At 40.4% G+C, this 8784-nt stretch overlaps 1 long non-coding RNA gene across 1 annotated transcript; it reads left to right on the forward strand.

Annotated features, from left to right (window-relative positions):
- The first annotated feature begins 3377 nt into the window (after nucleotides 1-3377).
- Nucleotides 3378-8450, forward strand: LOC138118336 (uncharacterized). The gene is made up of 3 exons (XR_011155101.1): nucleotides 3378-3825; nucleotides 6605-6731; nucleotides 7019-8450. It is a non-coding gene; the product is annotated as an uncharacterized lncRNA (long non-coding RNA).
- Nucleotides 8451-8784: the final 334 nt, after the last annotated feature.

Below are 8784 nucleotides of genomic sequence, written 5' to 3' on the forward strand. Positions count from 1 at the left end.
GTTACAGATGTGTTCCTCTTGACTGCAGATTATTTTCATACCTATAAATTTGCAAACACTATTTAGCTGGACTTTGTGTCACCCAGATTTTTGGCCTTTATTGGCAAAAAACCAGCCAAACAACCAAACAACATAACCCCGAAACAAACCAAATGGAAAATCACCATGGAATCAAATAGCACAAAAGTACTTCAAGGATGAAATAATTCATAACCAATTTTTGTGTGATTTCCATCCAAACTTCTGTTCCTCTCTATCTACACTGTTTTTGTTATTCCTAGTTGGGATATCTGCAATTTATTATAAGAGTAGTTATGACACCCAAAACTTGAAAATCACAAAAATATCTTCTTTGATCAAGTACCACCTGCCATAACTGGAGAAATTAGGAAAATATCAAGAAATTATATTTTTGACAGAAATGTAGTAGATAAAATCTAATCTTCCTTGCACTTCCTGATTTTTGACAGTTAATTTCTGATTGTATATTGCAGTAACTCCAGTAGGAGCCTGTCAAACTCCATGGTGCCTCTGTAGAACTTACACATCTGCGTTCCTGTGTGAGTTTTAAAAAAGTCAATCTTTTGAGGATTGCCAAGTGCTAGAAAAGCTTAATTCAATTAATACTTCCCTTTTTATGCCATGAACTGTTCAGACCAGCAGAAGCCAATCCACAGTGAACATGGTGTTTCACCTTCACAAAATATTTCTGGAGTTCCAGAGGAAAAACAAACAAATAAATTAGAGATCCTTGCTGAGTGGTTAAGGCTGGACACAGGCTGTGCTTCCAGACCCAACACATTTGAAGGTGCATATGCTTGACCATAAAGGATTGACTACTAGCAGCTCTCAGAAGAAGGAGCAGAGCACCCAAACTGCCTGTGTCACAGCAGTACTGTTCAGTATCACCTCAGGAGATGTGCTGTGACACCCATGGATTGTTAAAGAAGAACTCCACAAGCAAAGAAGAAAAGAAACACCAACACACACACAGACACACACAGACACACTCACTCTTATTCTTGTTTCCCATTTCTTTTTCTCCTATGTCTCAGACCATGGCTGAACAAATGCTGGTATATAGATGCAGTCAATATTTTCAACAGGTTCTTAGAAACTCTCTGGGGACATCACTCAAGTCCAATAGACCAGAACAACCTCTGGAGGTGACTGAGTTCTCTATGCAGTAGAGGAACACTAAATGACACAGACTTGAGTTGTCTTTGGAGAAATGCAAAGGTGTCTTCTACACCTCATTTATTGTGTGACTGTGATTGATAAGGGATCTCAGTTAGGGACCTAAACAATGGGGCAGAATTCTCTCCCATTCGCTGATTTTTTCATAGCTCATCTTAAAGAGAAAATAAGTGCTGTCACTGTTCTGTTGGTTTCTCTAATAGAAAAGAATACAACTTCTCTTTGCCTGAGAGTTCACATTAGAGTTTATTTCTATGCAAAAATGGGAATTGTGGCTCCCATGAAAATATTAATATCCTCCAGAGTGCCTTACTCTAATCTGGGCTTGGTCCAGATTCCAGCTGAGCAGGAGCAACTCAGCCATTCTGGAATAGCAGCATCCACCTATGGCATAATTCAGATGCAATAGCTGTGCTTTGAATTCATAATTTGCTTAAATGTGATTTAGCTTTCAAGTGCAAAGGAGCACTAATGTACATGCAGTCAGGCATAAAACCCCCCAAACAAATTCCAGAGAAATATGACTGAGTAAAAACATCACAATAATGTCACTGGTGGATGTCACCCTACATTGGAAAATTCAGGAAAAATGCTTGATCACAAGTTTGGTTTTGGGCAAAAGCTTCTTGAGCCTTTTGAATTTTGTATTTGGAAGCTTTGAAGTTGTCTCATGCTCTCATGCTGAGCCTTGTAGGGGCTGGATGTGCATAGTGTCTTTCTGGCCTTTGAATCGTCTTAAACCTTATATATGTTTAATGTTTCTGAAAAGCCACCAGAAAGCCTATTAAGCACAATAGCTCAAGGCATAGCTACAGAATATGTACTTCAATGGGGCATTACACATCAAAGGACTGTGACAGAGCAGGGCTATGAAAACACTGATACTGGGACAAGTAAAATACAGTTATAAAGTAAGACTGTGTTACTCTGTGACCTCAAAAGTCCTTGTTCAACAGGCAAAAAGTGTATGTGGTGAAGAAATGATTGTAAATGAAAGGCTCAGACACCCAGAAACATCAATCTATTTATAACCTCTTGAAATGTTTTCTAGAATTTGCGGAATTAGCTCCCATTTCTGTTTCTGATTAATCATCTGTTCTGGCTCTGCTAGTGGTGGACATCTTGGAAATAAGGTACCACCGTTCAAACATGCATACTGATATTACAGTGCAGAAAAAGGCAGCTGCACACTTTTTGAGGCTATTGTTCTGCTACCTGTTGTGCTCATCCTGCCTTTGGTGATGGTTAAGGTCAGCACAATCAAGTTTGCACACACATTAGGGATCAAAGTCACAAGTAAAATGGGCAAGGGTTCATGGGCATGGCGCTCATTAATTTCTGTTCATTGATGCTGACCTGGTAAAGAGATGATGATTTTGGAGTTGGAAATTGTGCCTGTTTAATGGCAGAGTTTCCTACCCCTCTCTTCCCACTGCCTGTTATTGTCTCCTTTCCCTTTGCTGCGAATATTTGCAGCGTTTGTTTTAATTTGGATGCAGCGGCTGGCACTCCAGTGGGGAAGAAGCTGCTTAGAAGCTAGTTATTCCACATAATTCTCTGCCTCCTGGTTTGGTGGAGATTATTTAGCATAGGAGTGATTATGCAGAGAGGAACATTTCCGAGCTGCTGAAATAAAAGCTACTCTGCACAATGTATTAGAGAGGTGGAAACTCAAAGGGGCATGCTTAAAATGGTCTCTTCTGAGAAATTAGGAAAGATCAAAGACAAAATAACTCTTAATAGTATAAAAAACTCTGGCAAACTGACAGAAAAATAGAGCTCTAGAAACCAGTTCATGCATTAGAAAGGCATTGAGAGAAATCGCTGACAAATTACTGTACCCTTAAAAGTTCTGGGAGCCTTGGACAGAGAGTGATTCTGCTGCTCTACATATGGTACCATCAGCACCTTGCACCCACCAGTTTCCTTACCTCAAGTAAGCACCCTAACCATTTGTCACAGTTACCAGAAGTCCATTCTGCCCTGAGGAATTCTTCTGAAAACATTTAATTACAACCATATGTTCCCATCAGAAGCTTGAACAAGTCAGCATTTCCTTAGGTTGTCACCAAAGCTTTATCACCCAGCTCTAATTACCAGATCTATCAGAAGGGGCTGTAGAGACAACTAAAGGAGGGTATTGCTCATCTGCAATTAAACCTCAATTGCCTCAACACCAATTGCAGGTACTGATACTCTGGCCAAAGCTGCTTTGAGTTGTTCCTACTCAAAGCAAGGCTAATAGCAGGCTGTGGTGTGGTCAGGGATTGTGAAGAGGCAGGGGAGCCCACCTGTAAAAGCAAAGAAACACAGGGCATGTGTCCAGGAACTGACTGTACTTTTTTGCCCAGGGGTATGTCACCCACATTTGTTGTTTCTTTAGACAAGTTGAACTAAGGCAGGAAAGAATTTTCTGACAAATTACTGAAATGGCAGAGTTTTAGCTGGCAGCTCGAGGAGAGCTGCCTGACAAGAGCTGTTGTGAGGACAGAGCCGGAAAACATCTCAGAGCCAGCCTTGGAGAAGGCTGAGGAGAGTGACAGCTGAAGGTTTGGGAACAAGATGCACAGAAATGCTTATTTGCTATGAAGGAATTTCTGCTTCTGCTCAGGACACTAACTTCAAATGGTGAGGTTGTTTTTTTCATCAGCTCCTACTACAATTATTTCTTTACCCGAATTTGTTTAATTTCTACAGGAAGAAGATGAACATGTTTTGTCTTGTTCATTAGATTTGTCCTGAATAATCTTATATTACGCTTACAATAACTGAAATAAAAAATACTAATTGATTCTTTAACATAATTTCTGACCATTAATGGTAGCTGCTTTTCACAGCCATGTATATTTGTGATAGCTACCCTTATGAAGGCCCCCGGCTATAGCTGTGCTTTCAGGCTGTACTTCCATCTGCTTAATTTATTTCTCAGCCTTTAAAACTGTCACATCTTAATAGTCCACTAAACCTCATAAAACCTGTGCATTGCCTATGTCTGTAACCATAGAATTTTCCTTCTGCATTAATCGTGATCTGCTTGCAACACCAATAAGGGATGTGATGTCAAATGATGCTTCACTGTTGAAATGTCTGATGCTCACAGAAGAAATAAACACAGAATCACAGAATGCTGAGTTGGAAGGGACCCACAAGGATCATTGAGTCCAGCTCCTGGTCCTGCACAGCACCATCCTAAGAGTCACACCATGTACCTGAGAGCATTGTCCAAATGCTTCTTGAGCTCTGTCAGGCTGGTGCTGTGTCCACATCCCTGGGGAGCCTGTTCCAATGCCCAAACACCCTCTGGGTGAAGAACCTTTTTCTAATATCCAGCCTAAACCTCCCCTGGCACAACTTCAGGCCATTCCTTCAAGTTGTGTCCCTGGCCACCACAGAAAAGAGATCAGTGCCTGCCCCTCCTCCTCTCCTCATGAGGAAGTTGTAGATTATTAAAAGGAAACTACATTATCTGCAATAATGAAAAGATTACAATATTTTAGTATTGTATAGGATCTTTCAGATGATGGTGCTAGATTTATTAATACCAGCATTTTAGAGATTGAACAATGGTTTGATAGAGCGTTGAATGTCACCTGCTTCAACAGAGGGCTTCTAGGCTCTCTTCTCTTCTCTTCTCTTCTCTTCTCTTCTCTTCTCTTCTCTTCTCTTCTCTTCTCTTCTCTTCTCTTCTCTTCTCTTCTCTTCTCTTCTCTTCTCTTCTCTTCTCTGACAATCAGCTTATCAGATGTTCATAAAAGGGGATCATGGGTAAATAACTTCATATAAGAAGCAAAGTTTTAAGGGCTCCAAGCATTTCTCTTATCCTGTTGCAGTTTGCTTTGAAGTCAGATATTTCTACCAGGATGGGATACCGCTGAGCCAATCGTGTCCTGGGCTGCATCAAACGCAGTGTGGCCAGCAGGGCGGGGAAGGGGGTTCTCCCCTTTCACTCTTCTCTCATGAAATGCCACCTGGATTCAGTTCTGGGGCCCCCACATAAAAGGGACATGGACCTGTTGGAGTGAGTCCAGAGGAAGATCACAAAGATGATCAGAGGGCTGGAGCAGCTCTTATATGAAGACAGTTTGAGGGCATTGGTATTGTAGACTGGGTAAGAGAAGGCTTTGGGGAGAATTTAGAACATCCTTGTTAGATTTAGATGAGATATTAGGAAGAAATTCTTTACAATGAGGGCAGTGAGGCCACAGAAATACGTTGCCCAGAGGAACTGCAGATGCTGCATTCCTGGAAGTGTCCAAAACCAGGCTGGATGCAGCTTTGAGCAACCTGGGCTAGTGAAAGGTGTCCCTGCCCATGGCAGGGGCCTTGGAACCAAATGAACTTTAAGGACCCTTCCAACCCACACCATTTTATGATTCTATGATAAGATTCAGTCTGGTAGGTAATGAAAAGCAGCAGTTACAACATGCCAGCTGCCTGACAGTCAGACTTTTGGTATTGCAACTGAGGTAAGTTTTGAGAGGAAACTTATATGGAAAATGAAGTCATTTTGCAGAGTTTTCTGCCATGCAAAGGGAGCAACATGAAAAAAAAAAAATCCCCAAATCCCCTGTGACACATTTCCCAAGATGCAATTTTGGGTAGTATGTCCTCAGTTTTGGAAAAATATTTGACACAATGGATAATGATTTCAGAACCCACATGATTTGGGCTCTAAATGTTGCTGTGATAAATGGCGCAAGGGAATGATGAGAATTTTCAAGAGGTTTAACAAAGAAATAATGTAATGAAATGAAGATGATGAATATGGGAAAGTAAACCCAGGTCATGGAAAGGATTTATTAGCAAGGCGGTGAAGATTCAGACAGATAACTTCAGGGCAAATATGAAACGATAAATCAAAAGTATCATGGCAGACCTACACTTGTTCTTTTTAAACTTGAACTTTGCCACTGTAAAAATGAAAGAGCAAGGCTCAGTATTTCTGCTGGTTTCATAGAAGTTTACTTAACTAGCTAGACTATAACACATGTTTTTCTTATCTTCATAGCTTCCTTTCCCAAGTGAATATCTATAAAATGCTGAAATTTTTATTTGGCTGCTAATAAGAATATAGAAAATGAAAAAGAAGATTAATTAATCCTTGTCTCCTTATAGGGGAAACAGAATAGATAGAATTACCTGACATCTGATTTGTAAGTATAGAATAATACTAAAGTTTCATTTATGTCTTATCTCACCATGAGCAGTAACTTGTCCCAGAAGCAGGTCTCTGGGGGAATCAAAAGGATGGGACAAAAGCCTAACAGAAGCAACTTTGCACCAGGGACTTAAAACATGGCCCTCATTAAACACACATTTTTCTAACCCTATGCACAAGAGAGCAGAAGCACCAAGCCACCCAGATATAAACTCTCTCACCTGCTTTCTCACCTGCTCCTATCTGCAGGTTTTTCATTGCCCAGATACACGAGGGTATGTCTGCACTTGGCTCACTCCAGAGCATCACCCTGAACACAGGAATGTGAAGACAGATGCACAGTGTCTTCCAGACTTCTGATCTTGAAAAGCACCAGGTAGCCCTGGAGGGACCTTGTGTGTTTCAGAATTATGCTTTGTTACAAGTCCAGAAGTGACCCAGTTTTGATGGGACTAGGAATCCCAACATCATGTTCATGCCTAACCTTAATTGTTATACAGAAAGGAGGTGTTCCTCTATCCCTAATCCTGAAAGGATTGGTCCCATAAGTGTTCACAGAACACATTCCTGCAGCTGGTCTGCATCTATTACAGATACAGGTGTGCTTTTTAGTGCAAAGCAAAAGAAGGTGACTCATGTCCCATCTGTTCTGTGTTGTAACAGAGGTCCTACAAATGCCCATCCTGAGTGGTTTCCAGGCCATAGCAACCTTCTCCCAGGAGAACACCTATATCAAAAGGCTGTGTGCTCTTCTGGGCTTCTTCATCCACAGAGAAGGAACCAAGACTCCTCCAGTAACACAAGGAAGCTATGGCTCCCAGCCTAGAACTTTGGATGTTCACTCTTTACTCCAAACCCTCCAACAGATTTTTTTTTCCTTTTTCCCCCTTTTTTTTTTCTTTTGCAGACTGTTTATTGCAAAACAGAGAAGTAATGCTTGAAAGAGGTGGCAGGATATCTGCACTTTCTCTTTTACCTCTCCATGGCTGGACTGTGCAAAACATTTCCAAGATCTGCATCTTTTGTCTGCTCATCAATACCTGTCTCCTGCAGCTTTCTCTCTCTGATTTTTTAGAATAAATATCTCTATTTAAAAAAGACACCATCCTTTTCCACAGACATTGCAAAGGCAGTTCAGGGTCAGTGTGACTTTACTCTAAACTGATTTTTCTGTTGTCAAGTGCATAATCAAATACTTGAATGATTTGTCCTGGTTTTGGTTAGGATAGAGTTAATTTTCTCCCAAGTAACTGGTACAGTCCTGTGGCTTTGATTTAGCACAAAAATAATGTTGATAACACACTGATGTTTTGGTTATTTCTAAGAGGTGTTTATCATAAGTCAAGGACTTCTCAGTCTCCCATGGTCAGCCATGGTCAGAGCAGGTACACAAAAAGTTGGGAGGGAGCATGGCCAGAACGGCTGACCCGAACTGGCCAAAGGGATATTCCACACCACAGAATGTCATGCTCAGAATATAAACTGGGGGGAGTTGGCTGGGAGCTGCCCAGCACTGCTCAAGGACAGTCTGGTCATTGCTCAGGGGGTAGTGAGCACGTGTTTTTCTCAGGTTTCATTCCTCTCTCTTTTCGTTGTCTGCTTTTGTTACAATTATATTGCTACTAGTAGTAGAAGTAAAATTTTCATTTTATCTCAATGATTAAACTGTTCTTATGTCAACCCATGTGTTTACCTTTTTCTCCAATGCTTCTTTCCATCCCACCGTGGGGGCATGGCAGAACATGGGTCTGGGCGAGGAGTTGCATAGTGTTTAGTTGCCACTGGGGTTAAATCATGACATTGATGATGCTTCCAATGATTTGATATGAATCAAGATAATGGTCTATGCTATTTGATTGCAAAATAATAAAATCAAATATCAAATATCGTGTTAAAATAAAATTTTAATATTTTTTTTCCACTAATGCAGCAGTGCAGTTAAAACTAAAGGAGAATAACAAATCAGATTTGAGGTCTGAGAAGAACTTTTTGTGAGATCTCCAGTATGCCCTCTAGGATTCTTGCTTTGCAAATCAACAGCAGTGAGAACACAGGATATGACTTGTTAGATGCATAATTTCCATTTAAAATTAAAATCGTGTCAGTACTGACTAAGTCGTTCCTGGAATTTATATACATTTCCCAACCCAACTGACAACAAACTTCAGCCCTGCTATGCTTCTATGATCTTTCCTTCATTAAAATGTGTAAATAAATGATGTGGTAAATTATCTCATGTCTTACTCTTGTCTTGTTATTAATCTAGAGGGAGATGAAGTTCTTAGAACAGGGCAGGAAAGACAGAAAATACAAGATGATTAACTTATCTTCAATTTCACTAACAACGGGATTTTTTAAAACATGTGTTTATTCTTTAAAATATGTTTTTCTAATTGCAGAGGAGTGATCCTTTTATGACAATAATCCTT

The sequence above is a fragment of the Aphelocoma coerulescens genome, chromosome 1 (assembly GCF_041296385.1).
Source record: "Aphelocoma coerulescens isolate FSJ_1873_10779 chromosome 1, UR_Acoe_1.0, whole genome shotgun sequence".
Taxonomy (NCBI): domain Eukaryota; kingdom Metazoa; phylum Chordata; class Aves; order Passeriformes; family Corvidae; genus Aphelocoma; species Aphelocoma coerulescens.